The following is a 23396-nucleotide window of genomic DNA, read 5'->3' on the forward strand; positions in this document are numbered from 1 at the left end:
GCACAGAATTGATTATTTAGGTGTTGAGGGAATGTGTCAATATAAGGGTACACTGAGTTCATTGCGCACATTCCTACTGTTCTTATCACCCCATGGGTGATTGCTGCCTCATATTAAACATTGTATGATTTCTTTTAATTTTCAAATAAATAAATAAATAAATATTACATTTTACCAACCAGCCTGGTTCATGGTCCATTGTGACCTGTGGTATTTGAAAAGGGGGTGTGATATGAGTGGTGTACCATCTCAATATTGAATCTAACATAAAAACATAAGCATTTCAATTGCGTGCTGCATACTACGCCGAGACTAAGGTGTGTGTCTCCTGATTGAAATCCTTAACACAGTCTAGTCACGTAATAATACACATGAAGTTGGATGCCAGTAAAACATGCTATGTCACTTAAGGAAATGTCAAAATTGCTTCAATGATCTGACCTGCCAGAACCATGCACACACACACACACATACACAAACACACTTACTCATATTCACATTCCTCCCCTTTCCCCACCCAGAACATTCACATTACTCATTCACCCAGTAGACATTCACCCATATACCTTTTCTCACATTCACTCACACTGCATTCACGATATACACACCCATCCAGAACATTCAAACACCCACATAATCACAACCATTCCCATTCACCCACCAATAACTCACCCATACACCTTATCTCACATCTGCAATCTCCACATAGCCACCCACCCACCCACCCAGAACATATACACAATCACATTCATACTCATTCACCTACAAGCCACTCTCCCATCACCTTCTCACACATCAACTCACACTGAATTCTCCACAGAGGCATCAACCCACCCAGCACATTCAAACACCCATATAATCACATCCATGCCCATTCACCCACAAATAGTTCACCCATACACTTTCTTTCACATCCACTACACTGCATTCTCCACACAGAACATTCAAAAACCCACATAATCACATTCATACCCATTCACCCACCAGTTGCTCATCCATACACAGAACAATAATACAAAATGACCCCCTATGAAACATATGTCAATCCATGAAAATGCTCTGATCAGTGGCCAGGGGAAACAGGGCGGCTAAAATAAAAAGGGGCGTGCATAGTTGAACTGTAGTAGTATCACCCGTCTGTTAATTGAGTGGTACGTAATTTTAAGAACACAACACAAGAATCATTTGCCAAGCAGACAGAGCATATCAGTAGTAAACATGGCATCATATAATAAATAAACATAACCACAGCACGATTGTGTGCCATAGTAGAACATTTAGTGAGATAGGATATGCTATTTTGCCTTATAATAATGTGCCATCAGTTGCATTCAGACTATTAAGGTCTGAAAGTTGACAAAATCTTTTCACTTGCTCCTTGTTGGTAGTACGATCTGTGAGCCAGAGTTCATGGGACGGTAAGAGGCCATGAAGCCATTCCACATCCATTCCCCACAATGCCATTTGAATGGTCGGTCAGCTTGATGGACTTCATGTTGCTTGGTTTCTGGAAATAGAACTGTCATGGTAAGATTCTCTTTGGAGGGAAGTTCCCTTCCCCACCACCATTAACCTGCCTGCATCCTTGGCATGTATAGTACTAAAGAGCTTTATTATGTTATTATGCTATCATGGTATTTATTGAGTGTGGACCAATCTACGAGAAGCAACAGAGCACTTTACAGAGGTATACAACAATACAGATACACAATGGAGCGCTTTACAGAGGTATACAACAGTACAGATCCATAATGGAGCACTTTTCAGCTGTAACAACAGAACAAATATACAGAGGGGGCTAGGATACAGAGGCACAGAGAGGAGGGGGGTACAGCTGCACAGGGTGGCGGGGAGGAGAGGAGCGGATGGCTTTCCCTCAAACCTTGCTGGGAACTGAAATATTTCAGTAAAAAATTAAAAGGTGTCTACAGTCATAAATGCATAGTCCCTATCACGCAGGTAACACACATCCGTATCATTCAGTTTAGTCTGCAAATTTTCTTTAAAGTTGTAAAGTCAGACAAAGCAGTAATATAGATATATTGTACAAATATTGTTTCGCTCTTTCATAGAGAATGCCACGTCTTATAAGCTTCAGAAACATTGTATCCTGGGATTCAGTGTGCTCACCATATATGTAGAAATCCACCATATATGTAGAAATCAACATATGAGAGCCCCTTCGATCAACAAGGTGTAACAAGCGAGTCCAGACCTTTGTGAGAAATCAGTTGGAGTGCAGTGTAGGAGTAGCCCTGGAAATGTGGCCTCATTTAGGGTCACGACCCATTTTCTCAGAGCACGGTAGAACACCCTCCTTCGTGTTGGTACACTCTGTTTATGCCTCTGCGGGTCAGTTATTCCTGAGCTAAGTTTCCAGCTACAGACCTCCGTTCCTCAGTGGTTGAACTGGGCAGGGAGCTGGGGACCGTCACTACTCCCTAAGTCCCAGAATTTAAAGAAGCAACTACAACTGAAGTCTTAAAAGGGATTTCTTTGTTACCACTAGAAAATATGTACACACACACACACCCCACACGTACTTGAGGGTCTTGCAGGATGTGCCAGCAGCCATATTTAGGTAACTTGTTATTCAAGCCACATACTTACCATTGGTTTTTGGTTGGCAACAGATTGGCAGGCAGCAACACCTTTTGAAGCTATTCGTTTATTATTACCCTTATGTTGATAACATCAACCTAGATATAATTATTCGCAAGAATGTATCTGCAGTCCACTCCTTAAATCACAACAGGCATCCACCATAGCCCTTAAAGTATAAATACACAACCTAAACGTTTTGATCTTTCTTAAGTAAAGCACAATCATCAAAGAAGGGACGTTTCGCATGTTATCAAAGCAAAGATCTTAGGGACTTGTCTTGACACAGTAAAAACAGATAACCAGGATTTTCTCACCAAAACAGAACCTTGAACAGTCAAAAAGTACCTATAGCTAAACTTTGACAAGATATGTTGTTGAAATAAGCATATAACTAATGGGCCTACCTCAGCAGTATTGTTGTTGTGTAAACAAAGTATACCCCTGGAGAAAAAGACACTTAGGGCCTCATTACGAGACGGCCATAACTGAAAAACAACAGTAATGGTAATTGCGCTCAGCGGAGTTAACGCCGAAAGTATAAGGTGGAATTTCAGACAAAAATCAGCTGAATTTCCCTTACTGCAATGTCTGTCAGCACAAATTCCACTGGTGGAAATTCCATTGGCAGAAATTCCGTTGGCAGAAATTTGGCCGGGGGAAATTCATCATCGCGATAAAAGGCAGCACAGCGACTGCCATTATGGAAATCACAATCCGTCAAATATCTCGACAGAAGAGTGCCATCCAAACACCCAGACAATTCCAAAAATGTCAGGAGGAAAGTACAAAGACATGGTGTCTAATATGAAGCTGAGTAAGCCAAAATTCTCAGAGCAGGAGCTGACTGTACAAGGAGAGCAGGTGGCGGCCCACTCAGAAGAGCTATATGGGGCCCAAAACTGCAAGACCAGCCAACATTGGTAAAACACCATATGTGCTGAGATCAGGGACAAGGTGGTGGCCGTAGGGAACGTCCAATGTGAGTTCGATGACATGAAGAAGCGATGGAATGACCTTAAGACCAGTGTCAGGAGCCTAATATCCCTTCACCGCCATGAGACAGCTGCCACTGGAGGTGCTACAGTAGAACCACTGCAACTCATGCCCTGGGAGGAAATGGTTAGTGGTATCCTGCACATGGTCGTAATCGAGGGCGTGGGCACGGCTGAGTTTGGAGCCAGCAGTCAGGGGGAATCTGATGAGTACCTTAGTGAAATATGGTCCAATACATGACCAACTCTGCAAGCATTCACAAACACCCAGACTGCCATGCATACAAGCATCGTGAAACCCCAGCAACCATACACAATCAAAGTGAGGCAGTAGGCCACAACAACATGAGTCAGTGAAGTAATGACACCCTTCACATGACACCCCGGCAGGAAGGGGAGGGGATGACGTAGCCAAGAATCACCATTGCAACGCAAGTTATAAATTACAATGCACATCCACGTTGCACATCACAACCACCCATTGCCCAAACAGTGGTCACCCATGCACAGGCTACACAGCCATCATGTTATCACCGCCCAGTTCTTCTTCAGAGACCTTTCTGAAAGTGAATCCTAAAGCTGGTCAAAAGCCTGAAACCCTCCAAATGTGAAGGCGATGTATGCCCTGCCTCTCTCATCAAAGACTGTGCTGACGTGCTTACCCCGTCATCAAAGCCTTTATAAACGCATCTTTCACGAAAAGCACTGCACCAGCCAGCCTCAAAGAAGCATCGGTCCTCCCTCTCCTAAAGAAATCCTCACTAGACCAGCCATTCCATCCAACTATAGGCCAATCACCACTGACCCCTTCCTACTAAACATCCTAGACCGCGCAGCCTACCTGCAAGTTCAGCAGTTCCTGGAGGACAACAGAATCCCAGGTATGCATCAATCTTATCTTTATATACTTCTTGTATGTATATGTATATACTTTACACACTCTGTAACCAAGCTTTAAGTCATCTTGTCCTACTGCGCCCAGCTACCTAAGGGTTGGGCGCGCAATACCAAATAAACAAACAAACAAACAAACAAACAAACAATCTGGCTTTCACCCATGGCATGGGACTGAATCTGCCATTCACTACCTAAAGAATCAACTAGATGAGATCAGGGATTAAGGTAACCCTGCCCTGCTTCTCCTCCTAGACCTATCTGCAGCATTTGATTTGGTGAACTACTAAATCCTCTGCCACCACCTCACCACTTATGCTAATTTCTCTCCACCTGCCACTGCATGGATTGCATCCTTTTTGTAAGGTATGGCCATGAGGATCTTTTCAGAGACGGCTAATGCCTCGCCTTCTCCCAATACTTGTGGCCTACCTCAAGGCTCCTGCATCACCCTTCCCTTTACCACATCTTCACCAGGCCACTCTTTAACATCTTAGACTCACTCGGCATAGCTTACACCAACTATGTCGATGGACTCAAATTCTGAACCCACTCTCAGGCAACTACACAGACGTCTCAGCCACTCTCAAAAACATCTACTCAACCATATGGGCATGGATGGCAGCTAATCATTTATGTGTCAACAGCAACAAGACAGAAATACTAATTGTCGGCTCACCAAATGCACTCAAATCGCTCAACAATAGATACACGGCCTTCCAGATTGACAATTGCCAAATTGCTTCACTCACTATGTCTACACAGGTAAGTGCCATTGCATCTTCTGCAGCCTACGCCACTAAGGTCCTCAACGCAGCCAAACCTTTCCTCACCGTGCCATCCTTGGTTCTAAGATTGATTAATGCAATGACCTTTTCACAGGCACCTCCTCTGGAAATATCCAGAAACTACAAGTTGTGCAAAACAATGCCTTGAGAGCAGCCCTCAATTTCCTGAAAAGAGAACATATCTCCAAAGCTAGAAGGGATGCACACTGGCTCCCCATCCAGGAGCGCATCTCCTTTAAAACACTCACCATTACCCACAATTGCCACTCCAATACAGAGACCCAAAGAATCACCAAAGCTCACTCTTCAAGACCCACCTCGGGAACCAATGCCACATGTGTGCAATCCAATGCCGCTATGGTACTGGGGAAACGGGTAATGGTGTAGAATCGTGCCTTCGCTGCATGCACCTGTGCCTGGCTGATGGATATGGAGATGTGCTGAAGGGCATGCCCCATGAGCGCATCCAGGACTTGGATCAGCACCTTGGAAAAAGTGGGCTTTGGCTTTCCATGCAGTGTATCAACTGTGTGCTGGAATCTGCCTGTACCACAGAACTGTAAGACTGACACAAGCTTCAGCAGGGAGGTGGGGGATGGCAGTTCTGATTGCAATGGCACTCTGGACCTCAGCCTGGATCAGGGTGAGAAGTTCTGTGATTGTGGGACCGTCCAATCGATATAGGGTCACTAATTGGCTGTCCGTCAGTGTCCATGGGGATGGGCATTCACGTGGTATGGGTGCCCTTCCGCAGCACACGTCTCTTGCACCTTTGTGGTGCCTGTCTCCGTCGCTGCTGTGGTCTTGCATGCTGCTGTAACTGGATATATAGTAGGAGGTTGTGGAGCCCATAATCAACATCTGCTTGTGGCTGCATGTTAATTGGATGTGTATTTGGGGAAGGTGTGGCCATTTTATGCTCCTCCTGAGTGGTTCTGGTGCACCTGCATGCATTTACCTACACCTTTTCGGTGGAGGTAACTGTGCAGTGTGCAGTGTTTTTGGCGGTATTACCGCCGATTATTGGAGGTAATTCTACTGATTTTGGACTAGTAATGTGGCGGAAATGGGTTTTTGTTTTTTGGAGGTAATTCTGCCCATGGAATTAGCCCCCCCACTAATTCTGCAAATCCTTGGAGGAATTACCACGAGAGGTAATTCCGCTGGGGGAATTCCCACCAACTTTTTTGTAGGTCGCGATTTGCCATAGTGGTAAAGTTGGCAGCAACAGTATTACTGCCAATTTCAACACTTACATCATACTTGTAACTAGGCCCTTAAACTCTAAAGAAAGGAAACTATTGGTTCAGACATAGATACAGAAAGGGTAGAATGCAATTATATTATATTTGATTTGTAGATAAAGGCCATGCATAGAGATACAGAACCAGCCCTGAAGAAGTCCTAGGATTCAGTTAATAACATCTATGGAACTGTTTGTTTAGCTTTATATTAGTTCCATTGAAACATGTGCAGGCATGGTCTGTATGCATGATTTGTATTAGAAACATATCAGTTTTGGGTAGTGGCTCATTCATTCTGCTGATAGAGTACCAAGTAAGATTGCTATCATCGGTTTATCTACTACTGTCTGTGCACACTATTTTTGAATGTTTGTTGACTGATTCCTTATTGTGCTGCATTCTTCTTGTGCTTACGTTAAATAATTTGAAATCATGTTAATATCTACATGGATAAGCAAAGTTTGTGTCAACTTCACATGCTTGTCCATATTTACCCTGCACTCTAACCCACAGTGCCAACAGAGACAAATGAGGGCATGATGTGACACATTCCCACCCTTCACTTGAACACATAGGCCTCCTTCACACATGCTTGTCTCAAATTGCAAGCAGATTACATAAATAAGGAGCGGAAAGTTGAAAGGAAATATGAGAAAGACAGAAAGCATAATATATAGATAAGGAAAGCAACCAAAGAAAAAGGCGCTAGCTGCACAGATGCAAAGTAAAGACATAAAGAAGGTGCAAGTGTGCCCATGAAAGCAAAGAAGGTGCAAGTGTGCACAAGAAAGCAAAGAAGGTGCAAGTGTGCACAAGAAAGCAAGGAAGGTGCAAGTATGTACGAGAAAACAAGAAAGGTGCAAGTGTGCACGAGAAAGCAAGGAAGGTGCAAGTGTGCACGAAAAGGAAGCAAACACAGAACCAGAAGGGGTGCAGGAGGCCCCTGAAGGTGAAATGTTAAAAAGGAAGAGCAAGGAATAAAGAAAGGGGTTACAAATCAGAGTGGTAATGCCTACAAGGAGCAAACAACCTCATGTTTTCTAAAGTCTCTGAGTGTACCCCAAAAGTGAAGTATGTGTGAAAGAACTGTAAATAACAGGAAAGGTTCATCCTGATCAATTTAACTGGTGTTTGGAACTGAAAGGGGCCTAAGCTTGGGAAAGGGAACCTGAAGAGGAACTGTGTATATTTCTTTTTGGTAATGTTTTAAGCTTGGATGAGTTAAAGCTTAGGGAAGGGAATCCCAAGGAATTTACGGCATTGAAAGTATTTAATACTATTGCAAGAACTGTGGACACGGTCTTATGAACAGTCTTGTTTTGTTTGAACTCATTCTTGTGAATCTGACCAACCTACAACTGGTGAGAAGACCACCTGAAACAGACCTTGGTTTCCTATTTTCTGTTGAACCACTATATCTTTCTTTTAAGAGACTTGCTAACACATTTTTGTCAGAGATTGAGGGTGAGCATTGATTTAGACACATACAGATTTTTACTTTGGACTTTTACACTTCGACGGCCCTTAGAAACATCAGTTAAGGGAACCATCCTTTTAGTGTTAAGGTCAGTTAGGCATTACACCCAACCCCGGAAACCTAGCAAATGAAGGTTTTGAAACTAATATTTTTAAGTCTGTGTCTCTTTTGATACCATGCCTGTTTCACCAGAGGGAGACCTGTTAAGTTCCCATGAAAGTCAACCCTGAGTGGTGTCAGCTCCCCATAGAGAAGATTTTCTACCTTGAACTCCTACTCTTTGATGAGGACTTACAACCGCAGCTAGGGCACTCAGAAAAATTTTAGGCACTTGATTAAGGCTGAGCAATAATCCACATTGCGCTTTATGCTCTGGTTCAACATTCCCTTTATTGATTGGTTTTTGTTAAGGTGTTGGATAAACCCCTATAGGATCTAGGGTTTGATCTACAAATGATAAGGAAGTTCTCTAAACAAAACAGTATTAGAGATGGGCCAACAAAAATGTGTCTTTCTCCAGAGTCCAACACCTTCTTATGAGAGCTCTCAACCTCTTCCTTCCACGTCATCGCCCCTAACTTTGGGCACCCTATTCTACAAAATAGTGATCAACAATGTGACTAACAGAAAGTTGCAAACCTTACTGTTGACAAGACCTTTGTCTCCCAGCTATGCTAAGCTTAAAGGCAAAGGGCCAGATTCTCAAATAATTTTTGAGCAAGTGAGGAGATGATTAAGTGCATCTACTCACTTGCACCAAAAAAAGGTGCATCTGAATGAGCGCATCTTGGCTGAGCTTACTCATATGCCTTTTTTCCCCTTTTGCCCCTTTGCACAAATAAGGGGGCATTTCAGGGCATTTCAAAGCACATCTTGAATTCACAACTGGGCTGTGCTTTTAAATGCCCTTAAACGAGGGTCCCCCTCCTGCGCCATTTAAAATGGGCACAGGGGGAGGTGCACATCATGACAAGGTCATTTCTTTCTCTTTCTTATTCAAATGTGCATAGGTTTAATACAAATAAAACTTCACACTACATACAATTTAAAAATTAAGAAAAAGGAAAATCCATCCATCATCTAGAACAGTTAATCAACATTCACAATAAAATATTATACTTCAATTCATTCAATATTTACATACAAAATGGCTATAAGTAAAAACCCACACATGTAAATAAATTGAGATTACTCCTCAGAACTTGTTTTCACTTGGCAAACATTAATTAATTTCTCCACCTGCTTCTATATTAAATAGGCAGAATTGTGTATCACTCTGATTCGGCCGATATAACTGTGTCCCAAAACTGATTAGCAGCGATGTCCTGCAAACGATTCACATATTTTTGATATTGCTGAGTAAAAACATACACCATACCTGAGCATTGCGAGAGCAGTTGTCTTGCGGTTTCAGGGGAACCCTTATACATTCTGCAGATTATTTCGTCCTTAGCGATTGCACGCCTAGCACCCAACACCATTAATGCCGGTAACCGTTTAAAATGTAATAAATCTTGTCAAATTCTTATCTATGGTGCAGACGATGTATATTAAGCATTCGGTCAGGGAAGGCTTGTTTTGCAAAATCGTTCAAAAAACTTTACCTGTCAGCTATTCAACATTGAACACTCTGTCCCAGTCATGTGCTTTTTTCATCAGCATTTTCCTGGCTTATCCCAAACTTGAAAGTATTGGCCTCACTCATGTCCTTGGTACCAGGTGCACAGTAAAGCTATGAAATAATGTCTTGTGAAACCAAGTTGCCAATTACAGTTTTTGCACTTGATGATAACAGAAGATGATCCCCATGTGGAAGGAGATAGACAGAAGATGCTGGGACCAATCGCCTAGCATCCCGTATGGAGCAGGTTATATATGTATAGGGTCACACCAACCAGCTACCTGGATTTGTAACTTATGTGATGTACATCACTTGTGATGCTGTGTACCTTCAAAACACATTGTTCATGCTGTTTTGATCACAGAGCTCTATGGCAGCAGAGTTATTTGCTGGCACGTACTTGTAGTTTTGTGAGAATAAACTTTGTTCTCCTTGCAAGAGGTGTGCTGGGCCTTTTTCCCTAGTGGGGTGTATTTTCTCTGGTTTGAGTGTTGAGGTGTTACTCTACAAAGTTGGTGACCCTGACATGATCCTAGATTTTCTGCAGAAAAGGAGGAGATTCCAGGCCACACATCTGGAGGGGCCGTGCCCACCTACAGCAACCAGTCCCAAGCGCGTAACCCATAGTGGTATACAGGAGCCGTATTGACAGAATTCCTGTCTGCTCATTGGAGCGGGGGACAGCTGTTAGGATTAATGTGCAGGCTGTTAATGAGACCCCGTGACGGAGAAGCTTGAGTGAACACGCAGATATAAGTACACCTTTTGCGGGTGAAAACAACGGGGGAGCATGTTGAGAAGGAATTTGGGGGAATTGAGAAAAAGGTCTATGGGTTTATATGCATTGAAGAGGTGGGAGCGAGAGAGCATAGTGGACTAGTGTGTGACTGAGTTGAGTAGTGTGTAAACACCAAATGGCAGTTATATTTATCTTTTTTATTATTATAGGTATATGAGAAGAGAAATGGAGAAGCGGAATCCTTTCCGAGGTAGGGAAGTAGATGGCACAATATTTTGAAATAAGGTGAGATAATACAGATTTAGGAGCTCCATTTAATTAGTGGGCTTGAATTCCTGTACCCAATATATCTCGGGTGGTGTTTTAGCTTGTTGTTTTAGTGTGTTAGCGTTTTAACTCATATTGGTCCTCATTACAATTATGACGGTAAAGCAACAACGGCGCCGGTATCGCAACTGGCACCATTGCTACCGTACCACCATACTATGATGTGTGATCGCGGGTTCCGCTCTGCCTGCCAGGTCCGACCTGGCAGGCAGTGCGGCATCCGCAACACAACTCGTGGATGCACCGGCACCGTTATGAACGGTGCCATGCATCCAAGCTCCCCATTCCCATTCAGCTGTATGGGACTGAATGGGGATGGGGAGTCCCTTATTGCTGGCACCCGCAAATGGGCAATCACCTGGGCCGCCGATGTCGGCATGATCCGGTAATTGCGCATTCGTGGGTACTGGTAAAATCACAGGTCCGGTGGCAGCTACTGTCACACCCATAATGAGGCCCATTGTGTAGTGGAGGGGGGGCCAAGGGAGGACCTGTTGAAGTGGTGTGGGTGTTGTGTGTGGGGAGAGTGTGTGTGTGTGTGTGGAGTGAGTGAGAGAGAAGTGGGTGTGGGTAGGGAGCGACAGGGAAGCAGGAGTGAAGGACTGTTAAGAACGCTTTAAGATGATCTGTATTTTGTATATGGTGTGACATTTTCATATATCAAGTTTTTCAATATTGGGGTAGTTACACCATTAGAGTAGTGCATTGCCATTGTATAAGGACAACATTGAAAAATATCATAAGCAGTGGGTGGCGGGGATGCAAGGTTCTGCCCATGGCCAGCGCAGGGTATGAACAGTAGAGGAATACTGGAACATAGGTGCACATTTTTGGCCGCTAAATATAAAGGTAAAAAGGTCCAAAAGAGGAAAGAGATTTTAGAATTATGGAAAATGGTGGAGGACACAGAGGACAATCATGAGAGTACATTCCATTGTGACAATGAGCCAACCCCAAGTGTAGTTAAAACAGCAGTATCTGAGGAAAAATCATTACCTCCACCCCCAGGAGGATGCTACCCAACCCTTCCCACCACCGGATATACAAATCCAACGAATGTGCCCACATTAGCCACTGCACCACCCCATCTGTGTTACCATCCCCATACCAAATGAATACTAAGACTGCCATACCAACTGATAGCAATCCAAAGAAGGAGTTTGAAGAGGTTCTTAAGGCAGTGCAAATGAAATAGTCATGGTTGATGGCCCTCAGAGAGGGAAGGAGCAAATCGGAGTGTGGACTAGATGAATGGAGTGCCAGAGCCATTTTATTTAGATTAGATACTACCGCGGTCACAGATGTTCTTATTGAGAAGGGTAAGAGTGATGATTGAGGGGCGGAGAGCATAGATTCTGGTACAGTGAGGACAGATGGAAACACAAATAGAGAGTTGTAGGAGGATGATTGGAACACGGTGGATGAATTGGAGGATGAAGAGAGGGTAACAGCAGTTACCCACAGGTAGAGAGGTTATGGGGTCAACAGTTGATGAATAGATTTGAGTGGGAAGCAGTGACAAAGAAAAAGGCAAGTGACAGCAAGACGTCAAGGATGGGAAAGGGCACGCAGTTTCCATTATTGCATAAAGGCTCTGTTAGGGCATACTGTGTACCCAGGCCCCAGGTGGACAAAAACAACTTGATTAAAGCACTCCCGCCCCTCACTGCAGGTGCTGGGAAATGGATATTCGCTTTTGAACAACAAACAACTGGGATACCTTTAGCAGTGCAACATATAACAAGTTTGCTTGTTGCAATTGTGGGGGGTCAGAAAAGGGATGTTTGGATTAAGGCTGGATATCCAGGAGTTAAAATAGATGATGATGTGCATGATGGAGCATACTTTGATGACATCAGAGCGAAGGTGTGGGCTGCCATTCGGCTGGCATACCTGATACACCTGATTTGCAGTCTATAATGCAGCATACAATTGGGGATGATGATGATCCTGCCCAATATATTTTGAAAGTGTGAGAGATGTGCAGGGTAGAGACGGCGGAACAGTGGGACCGATCAGTTTTGCTTTTGTTTTCATCACTTAGCAATCCACTGATGGGCACCAATGATTATAATTCTTACAGACACAAAGCTATTGGCTATATACAGAATCCACAACAGTATACAAATAAATACCACCCACTAAAGGAAAGATCCAGAGGGGAGTGTATTTGGACTGTATCTAAAGGCACATAATATGTAGTGAATACCTGGGGTCCTACGGCGGAACCCAGCGCTTTGTTGAGCACTTGGTCCCTCTACAAACCCCTATTTTTAATCATGACATTAGGCTAATGTTATGTCATTACATTGACAGTGAATGAACTCGTCTGAATTGTATGAGAAACGTTTGCCTCAGGCCAGATACCAATTGACAGATTAGTACCTTAGAGCTCCACAGGATCTTGAATAGAGTTAATTTTTAGTTAATTAAAACACACCTTTTCATTTTCTAAGGAACCATTCTTCTTCTTCTTTTTTATTTTTTCTAGATAAAAGCATTGAAACGTATGATATCTAAAACCTGAAGAAGGGCATTAAATGCCCGAAATGCCTAATGTGTGTAGGAGACACTACTCCATCAATATCAAGATATTAGACAAAACCACAAAATGTATAAGGAAATGTCACATGAGAGTGCATATGAACTTAATATGCATGATACAGTGTCTACATGTCAAGAATGTGTTTGAAAACATTGTATACATTACTATGTACTGATGTTATATCATTATTTGAATATCAACAAAAGTATATGTTGACTTGCCAATTTAATTTTTATTTTATAAGGATAAAGACCTAGTATTCTTAACCAAGACATTTGCATTGAGTTACTTTGATTATACTGAATTTGTACAATTATTTTATTTGAGTGCCCCAGTTTGTCTCCCGGTGATTCTCGAGGGATCTTTATCAATGCCGCTTTTCTATTTCATCATTAAAAGGGGATTTCCCAAGGAAGTACAAAAGGCTCTCAATAGGATCGTGGGTATAGAGGCAAAATGGTGGGCCAAAATGCAAACTATTATTGCACATCACTTTAAACGGATCAAAGAAAGAGAAAAGGAAAGGCACAGAGGTTGCAGGCTGAGGAAGTGAAACTGATTCCCAAGAAATTAGGAAAAATAGCAGTTTAAGGGGCGGTAGTGGCAGTTACACAGACTGACTCAGCAGAGCAGGCAGCAGCACGAACGGACACAAGAATAGCAGTGTCTGGCCAGGCGGAGGACAATAGAATGGTGGGTCTCAATCACAGTACCCTGTATGGTTTCAAGGAGGTCAGCAGCGTGGGAGAGTCGGGTTTCAAGGAGCAAGGGAGATCAGAGGTGGATTTGGTGGGATGGGACCGAAAGGGGGGGCTTGGGGACTTGTTCAGTGTTGAGGATGCAGAAAAATTGGTAATTTTGCAAGGGAGTTCAGAAGTAGATTGGGAGCGGGATACAATTCAGACACTCCTGCAGGCCCAATGCCACAGTAGTAACACTTCCCTGCGACCCTGATGCCCACCTCAATACCATATGAAATACACCAAGTTTATACACAACTGCCACCACAACCCCCTCAAACACAGTTATCTGCCCCGCCCAGCACCCCAGCACAAACTGTGCCACCAAGCCAATCATACGCACCCAAATGCCCGGAAGCAATGCTGTTCCTAATGGGAAAGTGACATATTATCAGGGAGTAAGTGTCCTGGGAGGCAACCCTTTTTCGTTCCCATGTACGAATACATATCCTGACTAGGACAGCCCACAGTAAGCTCTTGGGTGCCCAGTCCTGTCGAGTCGGTGACTACCCACCCAGACAAGGAATCCTTGGTGGGTGTTGAGATAGGAAATACACAATTCATCTTTATGGTTGACAAGGGTGCCATTAAATCGTGCATTAGTGAAGGAAACGTCACGTTATCAGGTGAAACTCTTGACATGCAGGGCTTTTCTGGGGCTGTGGCAACCGTTCCTTTTACAAAAGATGTAGCAATCAAAATAGGAGGCGGGTTGGTGCATGCACCTCTACTATATGCAGCTTCTCTCAAGCACGCTGGAGTGGAAAGTGAGTTTTGTTTTAGCCATGTACGTCCACCGTGCATAGCTTTGAAGAAGTAAGTGGATGGGCAATGGGCTAGAGCAATTGTAGAATTCCCCGAGGCTGCAAGCATGATCTCCTCCTGAGGCTCACCTTGCTTCCTTTCTTGTATTATATGTTTTTTACTCCTTTCGTATTAATGCGCCATGGTTTTTACTGTACTTTTGCTATGTCTTAAAAGGAATGTCATTGCCCTAGATTGACTGATATTTTCTATTTTTTGTGCATTTCACATTTATCAATTGATATCAATGTGTTGTGCTAAAGGACTATTCCGAATAAAGCTTTGACATTGACATTGATATCCAGAAACCTCACCAGTACATTTGTTAGGGCACAATCTCCTAAGCAACCTTAATATGACCAACTCCTTTACTGATCAAGGAATAATATATGCTACCCCAGGAATCTGTGCTATGAGAGCAATGGTGATAATACATTCCAGAGCAGGGGAGGTGGTGGTTTGTGGTATTCCTGCTCATCCTGATATGTTTGTTTATGGGATGTCAGTTTTACTTGATGCAGTGCCCCAGATTGAGAAAGTGTGTTGGCGGATAACATCTGATTTTATCTTCAGACCCATTGTGACCCCAGAGTTTGTGGCAGGGACAATACTTTCACTAGCCCTGCAAGGGTTGGTAGAGTCAGAGAAAAGGAGTGTTGTAGTTGGAACTGATTCAGATGGGTGTGAATGGTGCACTGTATTGTATATTGAGCCAACAGTACCCCTAATAGAAGTAACAGATGCAGAATTGTTTGAGGATCAGGTTGATGATGGAGAGAAAATGGTGACTATTTGTATACCCTGCGAGATAATGGTGCAATACCTTAAGGTGTAATGCTCTATGATGGCCCTTGTAACAGCACCCTCTTTCACTGAAAACGACCTAGAAGAGATTACTGAGAGGTCATGGACAACAAGTGCCCACGATGTAGGACTCGTACATGGAGTGGCGTCTGTCCAAATTTACACTTAAACAAGGTGCAATGTTACCCTGGGTGAAACATTGTTCGCTATCCAAAGAAGCAGAGGAGGGGATAAGAGATACAATTTCTGCACTCTTAAATCAAGCTCCCATGTAACATGGCTATTTACCCGACAAAGAAGGCAATCCGGTCAAGTTGGAGAATGATTAAAGATCTCTGCCCCTTAAAGGACATTGTACAAGCAGAATTTCCATCAGTTCCTAATACTGCAATCATTTTGTGTAGCATCCCAATACAATCAACACATTTTACTGTTGTTGACTTAAACATTTTCTTCTTTTCGTTACCCCTGCACCCAGACTCTCAATACCTCACCACGTTTACGCACGGTGGAAAGCGGTACAAGCACACAAAATTACCACAGGGGTATTGTGAATCCCCTTGTATCTTTAACAGAATACTACATGCAGATTTAGGAAACATACAGGTACCCAGCACTATCATTCAATATGTGGACGACTTGCAAGTATGCAGTGACAATGAACAACAATGCCGGAAGGACTCTTTCACGCTTTTGCAGGTGTTAGCATATAAAGGGTACAAGGTGGACAAAGCAAAGTTACAGTACTGCCTCCTGGAAGTTCTTTGCATGGGACAATTAATATCTGTCCATGGAAAGAAATAACACCTGAATGTGCTGCATCAGTGCACATGCTCCCCATTCAAAAACTGTCAAATAAATGCAGAGGTTTCTCGGGCTGTGTAATTATTGCAGAACATGTATCTGAGATTATGCTGTGTACACTAGACCCCTGTTGCAAGGCCTTAAAGAAGTGCAAAAGACAGACAATAAGATACCATGGACAGAGGACATGCCTACGAGCTTTAACAAACTGAAAGTGGTCGTTTCCACTGCCCCAGTGTTAGCAACTCCTGATTACACCCAAGAATTGTACTTTTTTCCCATTCAAATGGTCAGATGATGATGGCAGTAGTCACTCAGAAGAGCACTATGGGCTACAAGCCATTGCCCTATTACAGCACACTGTAATGCAGGGGCAGTTCCCTGGCGAGCAGGCACTTGCAGCTGCTGCATTCGCAATTGAGAAAAGCTCCACAATCATCATGGGGTGTTTTTCATAACCTTGTACGTGGAGCATGCAGTGTTTGCTATTTTAGAGTGGTCCAAATCAATGCTAACCACACATTGAGCATTGGTATACAAAGTTATTCTATCCAGCCTAAATATCCACATAGTGCAGTGCAAGACAGTAAAACCAGCTACGTTCCTGACAAAACTGTGCGCTAATAAAGACCTGGCTAGACATGACTTTGTAATATTTGAGGGAGAGGAGGAGAACATGCTAAAAGCAAAAGATAGCCCACTTGAGGTTGCGGATACATTTCATTGATGGTTCAGTAACTGTTGACCAGGGGACAGGCCTGAGACATATGGGTAATACAATAAAGAGCAAGATGATATGTGTTGTTTACTTGCCTCCAACCCCCTCACACAGGAACTCTATAAGGTTTTCCAGCATCACTAGTCCTGAAAAAATGGACCGTCTGCTATAACTAATTTACACAAATGTATGACAAGTTTATTATTCAAATAATTCAAACTGAATTTAAACAAAAAACACTACCCTCACCTAACACAGTGTACTAAACATTAAAAAACAAATATAAAACAAATATAAAACATCAGATAACTTATTTATACGACACAGAAGATATCACATAACACAAAAAAATCTCAATGTGTCACTAAAACAACAAGCATCCCAACATGTTTCTGTTCTTAACTGCCCAGTTCAGGCGAACATTCTTCAGGGGATAAATTTAAAAGCATCCACTAATCTCTTCCACACCGTGTTGAAAGGGTAGATTCAGGCACCCAAGAGGGTAAAAGGAAAACAACCTCCAAGCCTGTAAAAATAAAGGAAAGGAGAAACTTAATGAGTTCCAAAGAGGGAAGGAAGTACTACAAAATGTAAAAGGAGGCAGGGCACAGGGATTATGCCACACTCACAAGGGTCCCAAAGGGCACCCGCAGATTTACCTTTAAATGGTGAAACTTCAAAGCACGTCACAGGATGACAAATTTGCTGGTTTCCCTCCAAATGAGAAATCAATACTTCAACAAAGCGTCACAGTCCGCTAGAGTATCGCCACACCTAAGTAAGACAAAACCAATACACAGAGACCACATGCTCTGTTATATCCAGAAATCACACTGGCTTCAATACCACTGCACATAAAATCAAGGCTCCAAATAACAAAGTGAATTACCTCCACAAATGTAGGGATCAAGACTGCAGTTCACGATTCAGTAATGAACAAGTTGAAATGGAAACATAAACTTTTAATTTAAACTCCTTGTTGTCTAAAATGGAGCTATATATCCAATAAGTGTGGGAGAGATTGGTTAGTTTTAATTATTGATACAGCAACAGAGGTTTCCAAACAAATTGAAATAGATATCACCAAGCTTGAAGAAGAAATCAAAAAAGAGTTTGATTTAAACACTTTTAAAACAAAACTTGAACAACATTTAAAGGGACTAATTGATTTCAAAAATGACACTACCTTAGAAAGGGTAAAAAGATTAAAGAAAGATCTTACCAATTTCTCTCACAAGAAATCTTTTCCCTATGTAACTGAGGGCTACAAATTTGGTAATACATTTCAAACTTCGAGAAACAACAGACGGGTACATTTTCGAGATACTTCCTATAGTTCTAGTGAAGAAAGTACGACAGGAGATAATGACCCTGGAGCTCAGGCCAGTATGAGTAGAGGAAGAGGAAGAGGTCCTAGAGGGGGCAATAGACAAAGACAAAGGATGCCTTTTTTAGGACAAGGCCCGAATCGGGGGGACTGGGACAACCAGGTCAGGACAAGGAGTCGAACAAGGAATCAGTGGTGATAAATTTGTCCTCCTATGTCCTTTCCTCGGAAGAGGAAAACATCCTGAATAAGAGTTTTTTGCATTTATGCGCAAGGTACGGTTGAATGAATACTTCAGTGAACATGAAGGATACACCAGTAATAATCTCAGTGGGTTGCGCAATACATCTACGGTCTGTGCTCCCAGTTACTCTCATACTGCCGAATCTACGGTTTTTGAAAGACAGGTGCTGGCAGAGGTTCTTAAGTTGGAGTCTGGCGAAAAGTCTCGCAACTCCAACTTTAGTAGGTTACAAAGAGCATCGGCACTAAAGTTAGCAAAAAACAAGAACCTGATTATTAGACAAGCAGATAAGGGAGGAGCGATTGTGTTGATGAACCGTAGTGATTATGTAAGATAATGTAAAAGACTGCTATCTGATGATGTGAGTTACTTGAGACTGGCTAATGACCCCTCTGCCAAACTCAAAAAAATTATTAAAGAAAAGGTGACTGCAGCTTTTGATGCCGAAATGATTAGTAAGCAAGAATTTGAATTCCTGATTAGGGATCAAGGAAGAGTACCTGTTTTTTTACATCTTGCCCAAAGTACACAAGAGACTTGTTGACCCCCCTGGTAGACCCATAGTGTCTGGTGTGAATTCGATTTTGGAACCTTTGTCCAAATTTGCAGACTTCTATTTGAGACCGTCTGTTTTGAAAATGAAAAGCTATTTGCGAGACACCACTGACGCTATTAATAAATTGGAAAACATTGAGTTTATTCCGGGCCAGTCCTTGCTGATAGGCTTGGACATTCAATCTTTGTACACTGTGATACCCCAAAGAGCCACACTTGAGGTGGTTGAAGAAGTGTTGATGAATAGAGAGGATGGCCATCCTGTGAGTAATGCTTTCATTCTGTGGTGCACAGAGTTTGCCCTGACAAAAAATGTTTTCCAATTCCAGGGTTCTTTCTTTCAACAGATTGAGGGTACAGCCATGGGTGCTGCCATGGCCCCGAATTTAGCCAATCTTTATGTCGAGTATTTTGAAAAGGCAGTAATATACCCAGCCACCAACCCTTTAAGCAATCATTTGAGGAAGTGGCTGAGGTATATAGATGATATACTGATCATATGGGATGGCTCAAGAGAAGAGGCAGATTGTTTTGTGACATGGCTTAACCAACAAAATCGGTTTCTGAAATTCACTGGGTCTATATGTGATTGTGAGACTCATTTTCTAGACATCACCATTTTCCATCACAATGGTTCTTTAAAAGTGAAGCCCTATAATAAGACTACTGATAAGAACTCTTTATTGCACTTCAATAGCCACCATGCTAAACATTTAAAGAACAATTTGCCATTTGGACAGTTTTTGAGGCTGAAGCGCAATAGTAGTCTTAAAGATGATTTTGCCCGAAGTGCGGATGTATTGACCAACAAGTTGTTGGCCAAAGGCTATCCGCCTAGAGTTATAAGAAATGCTTCAAAAAGAGCTTACAATAACAATCGTGAGGCACTTTTGGAGAAAAGTAGTAGGCCAATTAAAAAGATTGGCACTGTATTTGTTAATACTTTCTCAAATTTGTCCTATAAAATCAAAAACATTGTGATGAAAACTTGGAAGAAAATATATCGTGGTAAAGAAGTGTTGCCTCCCCTAGTGGCTTTCAGAAAAAGCCAGAATTTACGAAATATTCTGATCAGAAATGATGTGACAGAAATGCAGATACCACAAGTTAGGCAAACTAGACTGTGGGGTTTGCCTGAAGTAAAAGGACATTTTCCATGTGGGAATTGCAGCATGTGTGGACAAACAAAAGAAACTAGATTATTGCAAATTCTACCTGATGTTAAGTGGGTCTTCACTGAAATGACGAATTGTAACACAGCTAATGTTGTATATCTGATCACCTGTCCATGTGGCCTACATTATGTGGGAAAAACAAATAGGCAATGTAAAGTTCGAATGGTGGAACATTGCAGCTGTATCAAGAATCAAGTGATAACTGCCCCTCTTGTGAAACATTTTATTGAAAAGAAACATGGTTTCAATGACTTCACATGGCTGATTTTGAAAAAGGTGCATGGAAATACCAAAATTGAAACAGATCGAAAATTATTGAATATAGAGCAAAAAATAATTTTCAAATGACAAAGCAATGTGCTAGGGCTCAATGAAAGCATTGATTGGCATTTGGTTAGCCAAATATAATTTTGGACATTGTATGATGCATATATCATGTGGGCACCCCATTTTTGGCGAACAATTTGGTTTTTAGTTCAATTGATGAAGTTAGTGCAATTTACATCTTTTTGATGCGCTGAGTGTCCACTAAACTCCTCCACACCAGTTGATCCTGGGTCTGTTCCAATATGGCCCCCTTGGTTGTTGTACTCCTGAGTAACTTCGAGAAGTAGAGTCCTTTCTTTGTGTTGCCGCACAACCATAGACGCTTTAACAGAGTCCTTTCTTTGTGTTGCTGCGCAACCATAGACGCTTTGAGATTGTGCAGCAGCCATGACTCCTCTGAATCGAGTGCTGGCCGAGTATGTGTGAATGCTGCAAGTGGAGTGAATAAACCCCTCCGTGTGTATAGGTGAGCACGCTACCAGCATTTCGCCATTGAATGTGACTCTGTGCATGATATTGTCTCCATGTCGGGACACCTTTTGCATTTTTTGGTGGTTGGGGGACTTTATTTTACACTTATTTTACACATGTTGTGTGGCTATCCATTTTCCGCGTTTCTTTTACGTTGTGGAGGTTGGACAGCATGGACGCTGAGTAGTTATCTTTACACATTAGATAATGCATGGTCTCCTCACGTGTGTGAAATATAAGCACCCCCTTCTGTTTGCCCCCTAGTGCACGTTGACGACATGTTGTTAGCTGAGGTTTTGGTAATGCCAGATAAATGGTGTTTACTGTTATGTTCCCATTGCTTTCCAGATTGACTCTGTACTTTATTGCTTGATGGTATGGATGTTTCCATTTCAACTTGTTCATTACTGAATCGTGAACTGCAGTCTTGATCCCTACATTTGTGGAGGTAATACACTTTGTTATTTGGAGCCTTGATTTTATGTGCAGTGGTATTGAAGCCAGTGTGATTTCTGGATATAACAGAGCATGTGGTCTCTGTGTATTGGTTTTGTCTTACTTAGGTGTGGCGATACTCTAGCGGACTGTGACGCTTTGTTGAAGTATTGATTTCTCATTTGGAGGGAAACCAGCAAATTTGTCATCCTGTGACGTGCTTTGAAGTTTCACCATTTAAAGGTAAATCTGCGGGTGCCCTTTGGGACCCTTGTGAGTGTGGCATAATCCCTGTGCCATGCCTCCTTTTACATTTTGTAGTACTTCCTTCCCTCTTTGGAACTCATTAGGTTTCTCCTTTCCTTTATTTTTACAGGCTTGGAGGTTGTTTTCCTTTTACCCTCTTGGGTGCCTGAATCTACCCTTTCAACACGGTGTGGAAGAGATTAGTGGATGCTTTTAAATTTATCCCCTGAAGAATGTTCGCCTGAACTGGGCAGTTAAGAACAGAAACATGTTGGGATGCTTGTTGTTTTAGTGACACATTGAGATTGTTTGTGTGTTATGTGATATCTTCTGTGTCGTATAAATAAGTTATCTGATGATTTATATTTGTTTTATATTTGTTTTTTAATGTTTAGTACACTGTGTTAGGTGAGGGTAGTGTTTTTTGTTTAAATTCAGTTTGAATTATTTGAATAATAAACTTGTCATACATTTGTGTAAATTAGTTATAGCAGACGGTCCATTTTTTCAGGACTAGTGATGCTGGAAAACCTTATAGAGTTCCTGTGTGAGGGGGTTGGAGGCAAGTAAACAACACGTATCATCTTGCTCTTTATTGTATTACATATATCTATATCCCCGTTGGTGGAGTAGGATGTCTTCATGTTAATAGGGATTCTTTATACCTATTTAAACATATTATTCTGAGACATATGGGTGCAGCAGTTGTCCACCTAGTGGATAATGAGTATGAAGTAGTGGTTCAAAAAAGGCTGCCCATGCATTACTCAGCACAGGCAGCAGAGCTTATAGCAGTTATTGAAACACATTTAGCCTCCCAGGGGTACCAACGGACCATCTATTCTGATTTGGCCTATGTAATAACAACAGCACATTCAAGGCTTGAAAGGTGGAAAAGGAGGGGGTTCATGAGGACTGACAGGTCCCTGGTCCAACATGCTTGATCGATGCCCTTTCTGAGCCCTCCATGACGGCGGTGGATAAATGCACCACCCATACCAATGACACAGATGAAGGTTCACTTGTCAACGCCGCCGTGCATGAGGAGCCCTGGTCCGTCCCAAACAACAGGAAGTTCTTACTAAAATGGTGATAAATTGTATCACTTGCGAGACCTATAGTACTGGCTACATCCTGAGAACGATATGAGGTGCACTACCTCGCCCGTCTTGGCTGTTTCGGGAGCTCCATATAGACTACACTGATTTGGGAGAGCAGTGTAATGGGAGCAAGTATATGACTGTCGTGGTATGCCCCTTCTCCCAGGGTGGGTTGAGGCAGGTCCTTGTGCACACGCAGACGCTAAAGATGCCAAATCTTTAGTAAGAGAGGTGTTTCCTCGCTGGAGTGTTTGCGATGTGCTGCGGTCAGGCAATGGCACCCATTTCTTTAACAAACCTTTTAAAGAAGTAACCGCATTACTGGGCATCAAGCATCGGATGTGCATAATTTTTCCACCTACAGCCCAACGGGATTGTTGAGAGGATCAATGGATTGCTAAATTTCAAACTATCA

At 42.4% G+C, this 23396-nt stretch overlaps 2 long non-coding RNA genes across 2 annotated transcripts; one reads left to right on the forward strand and one right to left on the reverse strand.

The window, feature by feature from the left end:
* Window positions 1-17289: 17289 nt before the first annotated feature.
* On the reverse strand, window positions 17290-18053 carry LOC138498588 (uncharacterized). Its single transcript, XR_011278768.1, has 3 exons — window positions 17991-18053; window positions 17761-17875; window positions 17290-17627 (listed from the first exon to the last, which is right to left on the reverse strand). It is a non-coding gene; the product is annotated as an uncharacterized lncRNA (long non-coding RNA).
* Window positions 18054-21026: 2973 nt separating this feature from the next.
* LOC138498589 (uncharacterized) lies at window positions 21027-22179 on the forward strand. The gene is made up of 3 exons (XR_011278769.1): window positions 21027-21195; window positions 21549-21648; window positions 21764-22179. It is a non-coding gene; the product is annotated as an uncharacterized lncRNA (long non-coding RNA).
* The last annotated feature ends 1217 nt before the right edge of the window (window positions 22180-23396 follow it).

This window comes from Ambystoma mexicanum, chromosome 5q (genome assembly GCF_040938575.1).
Source record: "Ambystoma mexicanum isolate Mex_15411 chromosome 5q, UKY_AmexF1_1, whole genome shotgun sequence".
NCBI classification, from domain to species: Eukaryota; Metazoa; Chordata; class Amphibia; order Caudata; family Ambystomatidae; genus Ambystoma; species Ambystoma mexicanum.